The sequence below is a fragment of the Camponotus vicinus genome, unplaced genomic scaffold (genome assembly GCF_025532165.1).
Source record: "Camponotus vicinus isolate PSW18456_S1 unplaced genomic scaffold, iyCamVici1.0 SCAF_14, whole genome shotgun sequence".
NCBI lineage: Eukaryota > Metazoa > Arthropoda > Insecta > Hymenoptera > Formicidae > Camponotus > Camponotus vicinus.
The window spans coordinates 14,392,157-14,411,153 of NW_028141950.1; the positions used below are offsets into that span (position 1 = coordinate 14,392,157).

An 18,997-nucleotide genomic window follows, 5' to 3' on the forward strand; every position below is an offset into this window, starting at 1 on the left:
TTTATTATCCCCCAGCAAAGCAACATCGACCGCATATGTTAATAGTTTTGTTATACCGTTCAACTGCAGACTCCTTTGTCTGCATCTCTTTAGTGGCATGTTCCAATACTAAATTAAACAGAAGAGGTGACAATGCATCTCCCTGCTTTAATCCGCTATGAATATTAAAAGTTTCCAACATTTGATTACCTATCTTTTCTCTACCTCTAGCATCTTTTAACCCTTTTGTATCCGGCTTTCCCAAAAGAGATGTGTTTCATATAAAGACAGTTTTACAGATTTTTGGGGGTGCTGATTCCAAATTTACATTCAAATGTAATGATTTAAAATTTAAATTCAAAATGGCCGATTTAAGATGGTGACTATGGAAAGCTTAAATATCAATATATTTAAAATATGAGTTTAGATTTTATTTTTTAAAATATATATTATGTTTTTTCCTGAATATACACACACACGTTCGACTTGTAGCGTTGTTATACACTTTCTTGCAAACCGCGCACGTGCCGCGAGACTTGGATGCTCGTCGCACACGTCGTCTTACATTGATTACACATATAAACTATTATAATATTTATCATAATAAAGTAATCATATTTAAATAAAACTTTAAGTTTATAATTAACGCATAAATTCTATGATTTTTCGATTAATATTTAATCTTTATTCTCTAAAAGTTTGATTTTTTGCAAAGTTTAGATAATTATATTTTATTGTAAACATTATATTTCAAAGTGCGCGATTTTTTTACATATAGTTTGAACCTTCTTCTTTAAAACAAGCCAAGGTAAAAGTCGATAGGATTATTTGTTTGAAAGTTATGATTTTTTTTGTAGGTGGGACATACATGTCCGGAGATACGAAAGGGTTAAACAGACTTGAACTAAGTTAAACAACTTTTTAGATATCCCCAACCTATTCAGAATTTCAAACATTCTCTTCCGTTTTATCGAATCATACATATCTTTTTTAAAATCAATGTAGAATTGATGTATCGGTTGACCAAATTTCCACTTTTTCTTCAAGATTTGCCACATAGTAAAGATTTGGTCTGTAGTCGATCTATTTCTCCTAAAACCACATTGATGATCCCCAATTATCTCTTCTACATATGTACAAGCCTGGCTAATAGAATATTCTATAAAACTTTATAGCATGTTGGTAAGAGTAAGATACCCCGATAATTACTACAATTCATTTTGTCCCCTTCTTGAAAATCGGGATTACAATTAAATCTTTCCATTGTTCCGGCAGTATTTCTTTATTCTAAATTAAGTTAATTTATAAATTTCTCCTATTAGTCTACTACTCCCTATTTTATTAATTCTGTCGGAATCAAGTCAACACCCGGTGCTTTATGATTCCTTAATCTTTTGATCGCGTTCTTTACTTCAACCGTGTAAAACTCAAGACTTTCTATTTCCCGGTCGTTTTCAAATTAAACATTCAATAGTCGATCAAAATTTTTCCAAGTGTTTATTACTCTCGTTGGATCCGTAATGAAATTCTCGTTGTCATCTTTTATCACTTCCGTCCTAGCTTGAAATCTCTTTCTGAAATTATTAATTCCCATATACATACCACGGACGTTATTTCTGTGACAATTTTCATCTATTTCTTCAATTTTCCGTTTTAGGAATTGACACTTCTTATTCTTAAACATAACCTGAGCCGCTTGCCTAATATTAAGAAACTGGCCCCGAGTTTCGTCCGTATTTTGAATCAGCCATGTGATACGCGCTTCGTATTTTAGCCATGTGTAGCATTCTTCGTCGAACTATAGTTTGTTCTTATTCTTTTCACAAAAATCAATCGTGGTTTCCGCCGATTTTACTATTGCGTCATGTACTTTTTCCCATTGGTTATCCACCGCGTTCATCCAATTCATTTCCAAATCATCTATTTTCTCTAAGGCCGCGAATCTATTCGTCACTTCGACCGCATATTTTGTCCCGTTTTCTCCTTCGGTAAGACTCCGTACGTTTAATTCCAATTGACTGTCCGCTGGTTTTGTTCATCGAAAGATATTTTCTGAGTTTGGCAACTGCAAAAAGGTGATCCGAGTCGCAATCCGTCTCCCTATAAAACCTAACATCGGGAGCGTCCCATTTGAACACGTTGCTTTTGACCATAGACTCTTTTGATCACGTTGCGATTAACCACGCGTCGCTTCTGACTACGTTGCGATTGACCACGCATCGCTTTTGACCACATCGCGATTGACCACGCGCCGCTTTTAACTACGGTTCCGATTGATCATGATCTCGATTAACCACGTTAATATTAACCACTTTAATTTGAAAATCATGAACTCATGTTGGACCAACGTGACGCGACGCAACGTGATCAAAAGCGACGCGTGATCAATCGCAACGTGGTCAAAAGCGACACGTGATCAATAGCAACGTGGTCAAAAGAGTCTGTGGTCAAAAGCAACGTGGTCAATCGAATCCCACTCACTTTCGAGCCCAGTCGTTAGTCTAAAAATGTCCACCTTACCGATTTTCGCGTTAAAATCCCCTAAGACTATTTTCATGTAATCGCTCGGTAGTTAATCCACGAAGTAGTCACGTTCCTCGTAGAATTCGTCTTTAATTTTATCATCTTTATCTTCCGTCGGCGCGTGCACATTGATTATCACGATCTTGTACCATCGACCCTGCACGATGAGCAATCCTAATCTTTCGTTTACGAATTTAATGTTTCTTACGGCAGACAAGAATTTCTTATTGATCATGAATCGACGCCGGAACTATAGCTCCCCGACCCTCCATAGTAAAACACATACGAACTCGCGCTAAGTGAACCCTTCTCGACCCATCTCGTTTCCTGCAACGCGATGACTTCTACTCCGTACCTCCCCGACCATCAATTGATATGCTCCTGGTCTGTAGAGACTTCGGATGTTCCACGTTCCAATATTTATATATGCGTTTTGATTATTGTAATAAATTTGTTATTAACATTTGGTTGCATTGCATATGTTTTATGATTCAGATGAGCTTGAGTCAACAAAAGAGGAAGAGAATGAACATTCATGGATCGTATAGGGTACAGAATTATTGTTGTAGTTTTCCATTATTGTTGGGGTTTCCCTCTCCGTAATATAAGATAATAGTTTAAGAGTTTAATATACAATTATATTTCAAGTCTCGTTCGAAGGGATTACACTAGATAGTACCGCTACTTCCGCCAGGTTGAGCCACAAATTTAGAGAGTATGAGGTAAAAAATTCCCTATGGTGCGCGCCATCTTGTTACCTCTTCATAACGTTTCTTGTGCTCGGTAGAGTCACATCGAAAGAGAGTTTTAACGACGAATATTTTTCCAATTTTCCTTAAAAATTGTTTGCAAAATTCGTCAAAATTGTTATATCAGTATCCGAAAATGGGAAAAGGAAAGAAAAGAAGTAGAGATAAAGAGTCAGACGAGGAAATCCTTAAAAAATTGAGGAGGTTGGAAAAGAAAATCAAACGTAGGCATTACGTCAACGTGTCCGATTCAGGTAAGTCTTTTATTTTCTCGGATGTTAATTCTCGTTGGCTTCGTGTTCTTGCAATAAATGAGACACGATGAGGTTTTGGCTTCGTGTTCTCGCAATGAATGAGACACGTTAGCGCTTTAAAGCTGGTGACTTTTGCACGAGGGAGGCATTAACAACCAATGCTTTACATGGATCCTGTCTTTTTATAGACGATCCGGCCCTCAAGTCGAATAACGAGAATCATCCAAATAACAGACAACAGTTCAACAACAGAGACGGTTCTAACCTCTCTGCACATGACAACACATCCAACGACATTTTGTCGAAGGATGACGATGCTAACGGACAAGAATCGTGTGATCAGTCCCAATCGACGTCTCAGATCACAGACACTAAGGTAATTTTGACACTTTTAAGAAGCAAGTCAGATGAAGTTAATAAAGATACTGTTGTTGCAATAAAACAGTTGGATGAAGAGACTAAAAAAGTCTTTGGCGAAGATCCTGCAAGTGGAAAACAAAAAGACATTGATCTTCATCCGGATCTGGTGTCCAGATGGTCCAAATGGGTGAAAGAAGGTTTGGCTAAAGAAACAAAAACAGAGGTCCTGGTCAAATATTCCAGAAAAGGGAATCTTTCCTTGGAGGCTCCTGCTTTAAACGCAAAAATCGCAGCTACGTTGAACGAAGCCGGCTCTAAACGAGATAATCTGTTCATTCAAGAACAAAATTTTGCTGGAACAGCATTCTCGGCCTTGGGAGAAGCAATCTCGTTGATTTTGAAGGATGAGGAGGAGCCTGTTGATAGGATGAAATTGTTGGAACGATTAGCTGATACAGGAAAATTGTTAACTGAACTTTATTTCCAGATTTCGTCAGCCAGAAAAGCTTCTATTGCCGCGGTGTTGACTAAACAAGTCAAGGATCTGCTTAAAAAAACTACTCCAATTTCCAGGTGATTTTCTCTACGAAGATAAATTAGGAGAAGTAATTAAGTCAGCAAAATCTATGGAAAAACTTGGAAAAGAAATCAAAATCCAGAAGGCCTCCGTACCATCAACCGTCTCCAAAAAGCCTAATTCAAAGTACACAGGACGCACTTTAAACTGGAGAGGCCCTTATTCGAGACCGGGAACGTCGAATCAGGGCCATAAGACATCGCAGTTGTCCTCGAAGTTCTCGAAGAACCAACAGTACAACAAACCGAAACAGATTCCTCAAGCGAAGACTCAATCTACCCAACAAGAAAAACAACAATAGTGGAAAACGAGACATACTGCTGGACGGTTAAGCAATTTTTATCAAGCCTGGACGGCGATTACACGCGACAAATTTGTTCTTGAGTGTATTAAAGGATACAAAATAATCTTTAATTATCCGGTTTCTCAAAGTACATTTTTTACTGGTAAACATTTTTCTAAAGAGGAAGAAAAAGACTTGAAGGAAGCAATTTTTAAACTGAAAGCTAGTAGGGTTATAAAAAAATGTAATCCAATTCAAGGTCAATTTATTTCGCCATATTTTTTAGTTCCAAAACCCAATAGTTCAAAATGTTTTATCTTAAACTTAACAAATTTATTAAAACGTCTCATTTCAAACTTGAAGACTTAAGAACAGCAACAAAGCTTATCTCAAAAAATTCTTTCATGTGTACGATAGATTTGAAAGATGCTTATTATTTAGTAAAAATTGATAAAAATAGCAGAAAATTTTTACGCTTTATTTTTAAAGATACGCTTTACGAGTTCACATACCTTCCTTTTGGTTTATGTACCCATTTGTCTATACCAAAGTAATGAAACCCGTGGTTAACACGTTAAGAAAACAGGGTTTAATGTCAACAATATATCTAGACGATATATTATGTATAGAATCGACTCATGAGTCTTGCGTGAAAAACGTAAGAGTCACTAAAAAATTGCTTGAATCCTTGGGTTTTTTGATCAATGAAGAAAAAAGCATGAATATTCCTTTGATACAATGGGGACTTCCGTTTCCGGTGCGTTAGAGTGTGACACGTGGATGTATAGAGGTGATTTTTGGAGACGGGCTAAGAGTAAAAGAAAGGGGTGGAGAAGGTAAGAGTGGGTGGAGGAGAGAGTGGAGGTGTGAATGTGTGGGTGAGAGTGAAGGGAGTTAGGCAGGGTTAGGGGCAAAGAGATAGAGAGAGGAAAGAGAAGTAGCAGTGACAGGCTAGGCGCGGAGTATAGATAGTGTAGAGAGGTAGCGCGCGGAGTATAGATTGTATAGACAGGCAGCGCACGATAATGAGCGGCCTAGTGGTTAGGCACGGGATAGAGAGTAGATAGAGAAGAAACTCGAGTAGGAGGAGTGACTGCGAGTGGTAGGTATGGAGGGAAATTTAGGGACAGGAGGAAAGAAGGGAAGGAAAGAAAGGGAAAGGAGTGAAAGTATGGGTAATATAGAGGAGATGTGAAAAAGGAAAACGGAGGAAATGGAAAGGAGCAGAGAGGAAGAGGAGGCAGTTTTTAGATCAAGTAGAAAAACATTCAGATCGCCAGGAGAAGAAGGGGGGAAGAAGAGAGGGGGATGAAAAGGGGGATTAAAAGAATAATAGAGGAGTTTAACAGAAGGATGGAGGAGGTGAAGGAGGAAGTAAAGGAACAGGAGAGAAAGTTAAGGGAGGAATTGGAGGAGATGAGGGAAGGTTTTAAGGAGCAAGGGAGGATGTGGAAGGAAGAGATGGAGAAGACAAGAAAAGAATTTAGGGAAGAAATGGAGAAAAGGAAAAAGGAGAGGAAAGGCATAAGGAAGGGTATAGAAAAAATGGAAAGAAGGATAGAAATGCTAGAAGGGAGAGTAAAGGAAGGAAGAGAAGGGGGGAGGGGGAGGAAAAAAGGGATAAGAAAGGAGTAGAGAATAGATTAAAAGAGATAGAGAAATTAGAAAGAAATGAAAAAGAGGAAAGAAGGAAGAACATAATAATAAGAGGATTGGAAATAAAGGAGGGAAAAAGGAAGGGGACAGTGGAGGAAATATTGGGGATGATTGGAACGACAGTGGTGGTAAGACAAGTAATTAGAATATGAGGGGATAAGAAAAAGGGAAGAGAGATGGTCTTGGTAAAGTTAGAAAATGAGGAGCAGAGGTGGGAGGTCCTAGGAAAGAAGATGCTTCTAAAAGGGAGGAGAGAAAGGATAATGGAGAACTTAACATGGGAGGAGAGAAGACTAAGATGGAGATTTTGACTGGAGGATTTTGCGAGGATAGAGGAAAAAAAGGGAAGAGAGTGTGGGTTGGAAATGGGATCTAAAAATAGATGGATATTGGTGGAGATGGGTTGAGAAGGAGGAGGTGTTGAAAGACGGAAGAGGGAACATGAGGGGGATAGAGCAGGGGGAAGGCAAGGAGGAGGAGAAAGGGGATATAAAGTAGAAGAGAAGAAGGAGGGGAACGGAAGGATGGAGGAGGGAAGGGAGGAGGATAAAGAGAGGGAAGAAGGTGAATGGAGTGTAGCTTTGGAATGGAATGTGGCGGGATTGAGAGATAAGGACAGGAATTTTTGGATGGATTTGAGGGAATGGGACGTAATGGTATTATCAGAAACATGGGTGGATGAAAAAGGATGGGAGAATATAAAAGAAAGGCTACCAAGAGGATATGAGTGGGGGGTGCAGTTAGTAAGTAGAAAGAACAAGAGGGGAAGATCAATGGGAGGAATGCTAATGGGAATTAGAAGGAAATTAACAGAAAAGGGAATAAAGATGGAAGTTAAGGAGGAGGGGATCAAAGTGGGAGAGGTAAGGGAGGGAAAGGAAAAATGGAAAATTGTAGGGGTATACGCAAGTGGAGGGATAAAAAGAATGTTGCAGAAGCTGGAGTACTGGATAGAGGAAAAAGAGGAAGGAATGAAAACAATAGTGGGGGGAGAGACAATGCAAGGACGGGGAGAGAAGGAGGGGGAGTGGTAGTAGTGGAGAAGGAGGGGAGAAGGAAAAGAGGCAGTCAAAGGATAGAAAAATAAACAGGGAAGGAAGAAAATTGATGGATTTTTTAGAGGAAAGAGGATGGGGAATATTTAATGTGAGAGGGGATGAGGAAGGGGAGTATACTTTTACAGGGGGAAGGGGAAATACGGTAATAGACTATGTATTGGGTGAGGAAGAGGTAAAGGAAAGAGTGGAGAGAATGAGGATAGGAGACAGAGTAGAGTCGGACCACCATCCGTTGGAGGTATGGATAAGGGGAGGGGAAAATAGAAGAAAAGGGAAGGAAAAAAGTATAGGAGTAATAGGGGAGTATGGGACAAGGAGGGTTGCAAAATGTTCAGGAGTAAGTTGGGAAGGGTGGAAATGGGGAAAAAAGAAATAGGAGAAGAATGGGAAGAGATGGAGAGTAAAGTAAAGGAAGCGATAAGGGAGACGGAAAGGGTGCTAAAGGGAGGAACAGAGAGGAAAGGGGGATGATGGGACGAGGAATGTATTGAGAAAAAGAAGGAGGTAAGAAAGGAGCTAAGAGGATGGAGGAGAAAGAGAGGGAATGGTGGGGAATACAGGAAAATAAAGAGGGAATACAAAGCATTATGTGAAATGAAAAAGAAAGAGGGAAACGATAGGTGGGAAAAGCAAGTGGCAAGAAGAGAAAACGAGGTCTGGGAGATTATTAATAGAGAGAGAAAAAAGAGGAAAGGAATAAACGATGGGATAGAGATGGAGGAGTGGAAGGAGCATTTTATGAGGTTATTGGGAGAGTGGAAAGAAAAGTAGTTAGGGGAGGTAAAAGGGAGAGGGGAAAAGGAGAAAGGGAAGAGGAAGAAGAATTAAGTATGGAGGAAGTGAGAAAAGCTATAAGGATGTTAAAGGATGGGAAGGCAGCAGGGATAGATGAGCTACCGAGTGAGGCATGGAAATATGGGGGAGAAGAGATGGAGGAGTGGATGTGGGGATTTTGTAATAGGGAGAGGGATGGCCTGAGAGATGGAAGGAGGGGGTAATAGTACCAATTAGAAAAAAGGGGGAGGGGATGAAGGCAGAAGAATATAGAGGAGTTACATTAATGCCAGCGATATACAAAGTGTATGTGACAGTTTTAGCGGAAAGGCTGAGAAGTGAAATGGAGGAAAAGAGGGTATTGTCGGAAAATCAGACGGGATTCAGAAAGGGGATGGGGACTATGGATAACATATATATAATAAATTATTTGGTGAATAGGCAGCTGAGCAGAAAGAAGGAAGGCTTGTGGCAATGTTCATAGACCTGAAAGCGGCATTCGATTCGATGGATAGGGGGGTGATGATAGAGGCAATGAGGGAAAAGGGAGTTAGAGAGGGATTGATAGAGATAGGGGAAAGTTTTTGGATAGCAAGGGGGGTGAGGCAAGGGTGTCCGCTAAGTCCATTGCTGTTTAATATATTATTGGCGGATCTGGAAGAAGAAATAGGGAGAGTAAAATGGGGAGGGGCTAAACTGGGGGAGAGAAGAATATACACATTGGCGTATGCGGATGACGTAGTATTGATGGCGGAGAAGGAAGAGGAAATGAGAAGCAGGATGGAAAGATTAGAGGGGTATTTAGAGAGGAAGAAATTGGAATTAAATCCGAATAAAACTAAAATTATGAGGTTTAGAAAGGGGGGAGGAAGGATAAAGAAAAAGGATTGGCGATGGAAAGGGAAGGTAATCGAGGAGTTTCGAAACAGTTTCAGTATCTATAATACACGCTACAAAAAAATGGAGGACAGAAAGCACGCGTGAAGGAGAGGGTGAGAAGGGCGGCAGTAGTAATGGGGCAGGTATGGGGAATAGGGAAAAGAAGATTTGGGAAAGATTGGAGAAGGAGATTGTGGATGTTTGATAGGTTAGTATGGACGGTGTTAGGATACGGAGTAGAGGTATGGGGATGGAAGGAGAGAGAAGGAATGGAGAAATTGGAGGAGAGGTATTTGAGATGGGTGTTAGGAGTAAACAGAGGAACGCCAGGATACTAAATAAGAAAAGAACTGCAAAGAGAAAAATTGAGGGGAAGAGCAGGGCGACGGGCATGAGGATTTGAAAAAAGATTGGAGGAAGGTAAGGGGAGTGTGCTGGCTAGAAGGTGCTGGGAGAAAATGAGGGAAGAGGTTAGGACGGGGAGGGGAGATTCGGAGTGGGAGAAGGAGAGGAGGGCATTTTTTGAGGACAGAGGGATGGAAATAAAGGAAGTGGAAAGAAGAAGAGGGGAGGGAGAGGGATGGTATGGGGAACTGGAGGGCAAGGATAAGGAGAAGCAGAGAAAGGAGAGATGGGGGAAAATAAGTGATTCAAGGTATAGCAAGTGATATGGAAAGGTGAAAGGGGAGGGGATACCGGAGTACTTAAAGAAGGGCTGGGGGGAAAGCAGATGGCAGAGGGTGGCGAGATTTAGGCTGGGAAATGAATTGAGGGAAGGAAAATACTGGGAGGAAGAAGAGAAAAGGACATGTAGGTTATGCGGGGGGGAAGGGGAGACGTGGGAACATGTATGAGAAGAATGTAGAGAATGGGCAGAGGGAGGGGGTAGTCGGCAGGAAGCGGTGGGTTGGGTGTTAGGAGAGGAAGGAGAGGGAGAGGGGTGGATGAGGGAGTTAGAAAGAGTAAGACGAGAAGGGGGTGTAGGGGTGATAAGGGAGGAGAGGAGTGAGTGAGAGTGGGAGAGGGAGAGGGGGAGAGAAAAAGAGAGGGGGAGGGGAGATATAAAGGGGAGGGAGAGAGAGGAGGGGGCGTAGACGAGTTGTGAAAATAAATAAGTAAATAAATAAAGAAGTAAGCAAGAGGAAACGGAAGTCCGCGGTGAGGCGTGTGGTGTGTGCGAAAGTTGGCGTGAGTAGGTGACTCACGGCAGCTTACTTAGTAATAAGTTAGGTTAAGAGTTAGGTTAAGAATCGTAGGTTAAGAGAATTGTAAGAAGATTGTAACTCTAAGGGGATCAATAAAGCTTTACTACTACTACTACTCCTTTGATACAATGTAAATTTTTAGGGCTCATTAATTCAAATCAAATGACCTTAGAGTTAACGCAAGAAAAAAGAAAAATTATTAAATTTAATAGAAAAATTTTTACATAAAACGTCTTGTAAAATACGCGATTTTGCAAGTTTGATAGGACTCTTGATAGCGGCTTGTCCAGCAGTTCCGTATTTACTCTATACTAAAGTAGTTGAAATAGATATGGCTTTATTGTTTAAGATCAGGATTTTGAAAAAACTGTCGATTTCAAATAGCTCACACTTAGATCTGAACTGGTGGAAAAAGAATATCCCTATCGCAAGACAGTCGATAAGGCAAATTAAAAAAAGAAATTTTTTCAGACGCTTCTCTCACAGGCGGAGGGGCTAGTTGTAATAATATTCATACCAATGGTTTTTGGACAGTGTCGGAAAGAAAGCAACATATCAATCATCTCGAGTTAATTGCAGCTTTCTACGCATTAAAATGTTTTACTTCAAATTGTCGCAAATGTGAAATTCTACTCAGAGTAGACAATACAACTGCTTTAGCTTATATAAATCAAATGGGGGGCATTCAGTATCCCACATTAAATCGTTTGGCTAGAAACATTTGGCAGTGGTGTGAGAAAAGAGAAATCTGGGTAGTTGCCTTCACAAGAGAATACAGACGCAGATAGGGAATCAAGAAGAACAAACATTGATACAGAATGGGAATTGGCAAATTTTTCATTCAAAAAAATTGTGAACGGATGGGGTCACCCAGAAATTGATTTATTTGCTTCAAGAAATAACACCAAGATAAGCAAATTCTGTTCTTGGAAAAGAGACCCAGAGGCATCGGCCATTGATGCGTTTACGCTAGACTGGAAAAACTTAAAATTCTACGCTTTTCCACCATTTTCTGTAGTGCTAAAAGCGTTACAGAAAATAAGAAATGACGGGGCGTGTGGTATTTTAGTCGTGCCAAATTGGCCTTCTCAACCTTGGTATCTTGTATTTATGCCTATGCTTACGGATAAACCAGAAATTTTTTCTGCATCACCTGATCTTTTATTATCTCCCTGCAGGTCTGTAAAACACCCTCTGGCGAGTCACCTTTCCCTGGTTGCAGGAAAATTATGTGGATAGCCTACAGAAGGAAAAACCTGCCAAAAAATACCATCAATATTTTGATTTTATCTTTAATAGATTCAACATTATGTTAATATAATTCTGGCTTAAAAAACTGGTGGAATTTTTGCAAAAAATTGAAGTTGGATCCGTTCCAGGCGAGTACTGAAGCTGTATTACAATATTTATCTCAACGTTTTGCCAACGGGGCTTCTTACGGTACTCTCAACACCGAGAGATCAGCAATATCACTCATTAGTCCCAATGATTCTCCGAACAATCCAATAATGACTCGTTTCTTCAAAGGTGTATTCAAACTACGACCGACAAAAGCAAAATATGACTCGATTTGGGACATTGAAGTAGTTTTGAAGTGGGCAGAAGATTTAGAACCACTTGATACTCTGGATTTAAAACACCTGACTTACAAGTTAGTAATCTTAATGGCATTGACAACAGCACATAGAGTGCAGACATTGATAAAAATCAACAATATTTCTATATCACAAGAGGGAGTCCAGATAAGAATAACTGAGGCAATTAAAACTTCGAAAGTGGGAGTAGATCAACCAAAGTTTTTTCTTCCTTTCTTCAAAGAGAGACCAAAGACATGTGACCAAGAACCATTATTCGTTATTTGACAGCAACTAAAGACTTGAGAAGAGGTGAGGAAAAGTTATTTACCACTGTAAATAAGCCTCATCATGCAGCAAACTCACAATCTGTGAGTAGATGGATAAAAAAGTGTCTCAGACAAGCTGGAATGAACACACATTTCACAGCTCATAGTACAAGACACGCTGCGACTTCAGCAGCGGATTGTAAAGGAATAGATATAAGTATAATACGTAAGACAGCCAGTTGGTCAGGACAGTCAGAGATTTTTGCAAAATTCTACAAAAGACCGATTTCTTCTGATCAAGGTGTATTTACTTCAACGGTGTTAGGAGACCGTTAAATAAGAAATACAAAAAAATTCGGAGTTAAGTTTTGTAGCTCTAAACATCTACCTAGTGTAATCCCGGAGAACGAGACTTGAAATATAATTAAAAATCAAACGAACTTACTTGTAAGTGACGTTCGATTGTAATTATATGAGAGTCTCGTTCGAAGGGATTACAACCCACCCTTAAAAATCGCTTTCCCTCCCAATCACGAATTTTTTGTGTGTTTTCAATAAGTGTTCTATAGCTCTGAAAATTATGAAGAGGTAACAAGATGGCGCGCACCATAGGGAATTTTTTACCTCATACTCTCTAAATTTGTGGCTCAACCTAGCGGAAGTAGCGGTACTACCTAGTGTAATCCCTTCGAACGAGACTCTCATATAATTACAATCGAACGTCACTTACAGGTAAGTTCGTTTGATTTTCAATAAGATATCAAAACGTTAAACATAAATAAATTCAAAGTGTATACATGAAATGATGCACGAGTGATTACACTTGTTAATTTGAGACACAAGATAAAGTAATAAAACTGCATATTAGCGACGACTTCATCAATTTCGATGATCTTGACATATGTTATCAAGGACATGCCCCTGAGTGACATTCAACAGATTTTAGCCGTTGCTCGTTATTTATAACAAAGTTATAAATAATTAAAGATAGTGACTAACCGATGGCATAATAGTAATGTAAACTTCGTTTTGCGTGGAATACTGAAAATCTGAAATGAATATGAAATTATACAATAATAGATTGTATAGTTTTGCATTGAAAACAGAGAGCACACACATATATATAGACCCACTCGGCATATTATACATATTACTGAATTGCTGCCATATTTCATTTGAAATATTACACCTTTCAATAATATTACAGAAATATTTCACAACCGTTTGTGCAACGCTTCTGCAATACTTCAATGTCCGCAATGATTTAAAATACAACCTTGTTGAAAAATTTCAGTAATATTTCAATAATATTATTCAATAATATTACTGAAATATTTTTTTTTTGATAAATGAATATCTTGGAAATTTATAAAAATATATAGATACATTCGGCCATAAGAATACTTTAATATACGCAATAAATGGACTACTTCCCATTTATCCATTTAATTTCATTTCAATAAATGGGCTATTTCTTATTTATCAGTTTAATTTCTTATAAACTGACTTAATTTCAAATAATCTGTTTAATATTCTGAATCCCAACAAGAAATCCAGATTATTAAACAAATTATTTTAAATTAAGTTAGTTTATCAAAAATTAAACTAATTATAAAGAAGAAACATACTTTGAATCTTATATGAATATCAATCTTTTATATAGATTTCATGATGAAGAATTGAATACGAATTAGTTAAGTTTGATGTAACGCCACGTAGCGGCAAAGCGAAGATTCACATTCTAAATATGTAATATTACAGAAACATATAAAACTTTTTTTAGCAAACTTTTTTATCTTTCTGAAAGATTTCAGAAAGAAATATTACAAATACAATGTTATAATAACATGATACAGGTATATTTCTGAAATATTTCAGCTACAAATTTACAATTGAAATGTTAATGAAATATTTCTGAACATTACAAGATTTTAATAATATTACATGCCGAGTGAGGACTAAACCTCGTTTCACGTAAAAAATTGAAAACCCATGCGGGACCATTGAACTTATTTTGGATAAATTTTGCATAAACTGCACTCTCAGTAAGAGGTAAGATGTAGAATGAAATTTCTTTTATTTTACAAAGTGCATGGATACAATGAGTTCCGCCCCTCCGTAGGGGGAGGGCTCCACTTCCGGAAGATATAACCTAACCCAAATCTATTTCTGATTTAAAACAAATTTAAACAGAAAGAGATTTGGGTTAGGTTAGGTTATATCTTCCGGAAGTGGTACCCCCCCTCCGTATAGGGGTGGAGAGGAATCTATTATATTCATGCATATACTGTGTAAAATAAAGGAAAGTTCATTCTACATCTTACCTCTTTCTGAGAGTGCAGTTTATGCGGATTTATCCAATATAAGTTCACGAGAACATTGAACTTATTTTGTAAATAACTTTGTAATAAATAACGAGTGACGGTTAAAACTTTTTGCAAATTAATCAGGGACATGTCCTTGACAGCATACGTCAAGGTCATCGAAATTGGTAAGGTCGTCGCTAATATGCAGTTTTACCATAATAATAATAGTAATAGTAATAACAATAATAATAATATAATTGTGTAGTTGCATTTTTACAAGCAATACATATATTTATTTATTACACTTATTGTTTTATTAGTATTTTATATCACGAATCATAGCTATTATTTTTCTTTGGCTTGTTTTAATTTAAACTCTGCAGAAAAAAAAGGTTAAAAAAATTTAAAAGGTTAAAAAGTTAAAGGTTAAAAGGTTAAAAAAAATTTAAGGTCAAAGATTAATGATTATGAAAATGTTTGAGTACACAATGTAAACATATATTGTTGGACCGGGGGAAACAATAGTATAGAATACTCTTTCCGAACTTTATTAACTTAATACACGTGACATTATTTTATCGTGTATTATCAATCGCTACGATTTTTTAGATATTTAGATTATTGTTATTATTATTGTTATTGTTGTTGTTTATTATTGTTGTTATTATTGTTATTATTATTATTGTTATTATTGTTATTATTATTGTTACTGCTATTACTTCATCTTGTGTCGTCTCAAATTAACAAGTTTAGTCTCTCGTGCGTCATTTCGTGCATACACTTTGAACTTATTTATGTTTAACGTTTTGATATCTTATTATAATATATATTGAAATTGTTAAACTATTACCTTCTAAACAAAAAACACTGCTTTTCCCCTCTTATTTCAGGAAACGAAAATTAATATATACATAAGAAATACATACACCAAATACATACATACATATATATATACTGGGTGTTAAGAAAGTTTGGACATGGTCGAATATCTCGATAAGGAAAAGTTTTACTAGAAAATGTTTCAGACAAAAGTTGTATGGTTTCGAGGGGGTCATAAGAGGGTACCATTGGTTTGACCTTGAAGAGTCATTTGAAGGTCACATGAAGGTCACCTTCAATTTCTTAAATGGAACACTATATTTTTTATTGCATATTTTTGTAGCTTATCTCGAGGTCATTCCAAAACATTATAATTAAGTTAGTTTTCATTAAGTACTTTCCGAGTTATGAGGTTTAAAATCATTTCTTAATTTTACATAAACCATAAAATATCTAGCAAGATATTCATTTTTCGATTATCTTACCTTAATACTTTTATGTACAAAATAATGAGAGGAATCGATTGGTGTAAAGAAAATACATAGTTGTTTTTGAGAAAATTATGTAATTTGCAATTAACAATTACATATTTTTTCTCAAAAACAACTATGTGTTTTCTTTATACCAATCGATTTCTCACATTATTTTGTGCATAAAAGTATTAAGGTAAAATAATCGAAAAATGAATATTTTACAAGATATTTTACGGTTTATGTAAAATTAAGAAATTACTTCAAGCCTCATAACTCGGAAAGTATTTAATGAAAAATACTTCATTATAGTGTTTTGGAAAGCTCTCGAGATAAGCTATAAGAATGTGTAATAAAAAATAGGCGGTTCTATTTAAAAAATTGAAGGTGACCTTCACGTGACCTTCAAGTAACTATTCAAGATCAAATTAATGACACCGTCTTATGTCCCCCTTGAAACCATACAACTTTTGTTTGAAACATTTTTGCTGAAAATGCTTCGTTGAAGAATGATCGAGGTGCGTTTTTTAAAATGGGACACCCTGTATATATATAAACATATATACGGGGTGTCTGATAACTTTTAAACCTAATGTATGAAGATAGATTGGCTCAAACTAAGAAGGAAAGTCCTCTACTGTTTTGCGAACTTCGCAATAATTAACGAAAAATTAATCAAAGAAGATCGTCCAATCCGTCCGAGTATAAGCGCACAGCGAGAAAGGCCGTCTCACTGTAACTTGATACTAGGTGCGCGACGAAGCGGTGGGAGCCGCTTTCCACAACATGATGGCAGCGCGCGACGTTTCAGCGTTACGTTTAATGAGTAAGCTTCGCCCATTGCTTCACCGTGCGTCTAGTATAAAGTTACAGTGGGCCGGCCTTTCTTGTCGCCCGCTTATACTCGCCCGGATTGGCTGAACTTCATTAATTAATTTTTCCTTAATTACTGCAAATATCGCAAAACAGTAGAGGACCTTCCTCCTTAATTTGAGCCAATCTTTCTTCACACTTTGGGTTTGCGAAAAATTATCAGACACCCTGTATATGTATATACCCTGTATATGTATCCCAGAGCACCCGTACACTCCTTTTAAAATGAAAATAAATGGCTTTTATCACCTTGAAAGTAATGATGAAATAATGGTCAATTTTGAGATTGACAAAGACACTTTCAAAAAAAACGTTTGATACAAAAGATTCTTATTTTTTCACGTACAATTCGAATCTGTAATAAAAAGTACCATGTTCCTCGAAAAAAATTCAACCGATCCGGATGGCATATTTCCGGTCGGAATCAAAAGTTGAAAATATCACCATTTGATAGAGCGTACCCGATTTACTTAAAAATTGTTCGCGATTTTTTATAAGAGCCATTTATTTTTATTTTAAAAGGGGTGTACGGGTGATCTAGGACACCCTGTATATATATATATATATATATATATATATATATATACAGGATGTCGCAGACCACCCGTATCAGCCGAATATCTCAAAAACTGAGCGCGGCAGACAAAAATATTTCAGACAAAAATTGTAAGGTTTCAAGTAACGCATTACATGGCGATATCAGTATGACCTTGAAGAGTGTTGTCAAGGTCACGCAAAAGTCACCTTGAATTCTGTAAATGGAAACCCCAATTTTTTATTGCATATTCTTGTAGCTTATCTCGAGAGCTTTCCAAAGCACTATAATTAAGTTAGTTTTCATTAATACTTTCCAAGTTATGAGGCTTCAAATCATTTCTTAATTTTACATAAACCATAAAATATCTTGTAAAATATTCATTTTCCGATTATCTTACCTTAATAAGAAAATACATGGTTGTTTCGAAGAAAATATATGTAATTGTTAATTGCAAATTACATATTTTATTATGTGTTTTCTTTACACCAATTGATTCCTCTCATTATTTTGTACATAAAAGTATTAAGGTAAGATAATCGAAAAATGAATATTTTACAAGATATTTTACGGTTTATGTAAAATTAAGAAATTATTTCAAGCCTCATAACTCGGAAAGTACTTAATGAAAACTAACTTAATTACAGTGTTTTGGAAAGCTCTCGAAATGAGCTACAAGAATGTGCAAAAATATATGGAGTATTCCATTTAAAAAAATTGAAGTGACCTTCACGTGACCTTCAAATGACTCTTCAAGGTCAAACCAATGGTACCATCTTATGGCCCCCTTGAAATCATATAACTTTTGTCTGAAACATTTTTCTGTAAAACGTATTATTCGGGAGATATTTGAGATCGTTATTTAAAATGGGACACCCTGTATATATATATATATATATATATATATATATATATATATATACAGGGTGATTCAAAATAACCCTATTATCCTAGAAATGACACATTCTTGAATCAATTCTAAGATAATTTTTCCTTTGGCAAAATTTCGTCCGAAGCTTAGTTTTTGAATTATTAAAGGAAGTAGTTAACTTATGACGGGTCGGATACAAAAGACAGGCAAAGGTAGTGCGATTCACCGTCAGATGCGGGTGCTTACGTGGAGCGCCTGCTACGATCAGATGGTCGCTACATATGATATACACACTTGCGAATACATACATTCCCTCTCTCTCTCTCTTTCTCTCTCTCTCTCTGGAATTGTTAATTGCAAATTACATATTTCTTCTTAAAAACAACTATGTTTCTTTACACCAATTGATTCCTCTCATTATTTTGTACATAAAAGTATTAAGGTAAGATAATCGAAAAATGAATATTTTACAAGATATTTTACAAGATATTTTATGTAAAATTAAGAAATTATTTCAAGCCTCATAACTCGAAAAGTATGAAAAAATGTTTAATTATAGTGTTTTGGAAAGCTCTCGAGGCAAGCTACAAGAATATGCAAAAGTATATAGGGTGTCCCATTTAAAAAGTCCCATTCAGAAAAAACGTGTGATACAAAAGTTTCTTATTTTTTCACGTACAATTCGAATCTGCAATAAAAAGTACCATGTTCCCCTAAAAAAATTCAACTTCCGATCCGGATGGCGTATTTCCGGTCGGAATCAAAAGTTGAAAATATCACCATTTGATAGAGCGTATCCGATTTACTTAAAAATTGTTCGCGATTTTTGATAAAAGCCATTTATTTTCATTTTAAAAGAGGTGTACGGGTGGTCTGAGACACCCTGTATATACAGGGTGTCATGAAAGTGATCATAATTTTAAAAAATTAAGGGGGGAAGACCCTCCAGACAACAGGTTTTTCAATAATTTTTTACAAAAAAC

The 18,997-nt window shown here is 36.9% G+C and overlaps 1 protein-coding gene across 4 annotated transcripts in view; it reads right to left on the minus strand.

Annotated features, from left to right (window-relative positions):
* Window positions 1-18,997, minus strand: part of Cow (Proteoglycan Cow) — a 319,843-nt gene that overhangs the window by 152,890 nt on the left and 147,956 nt on the right. The gene's annotated exons all lie outside the window — the stretch shown is intronic.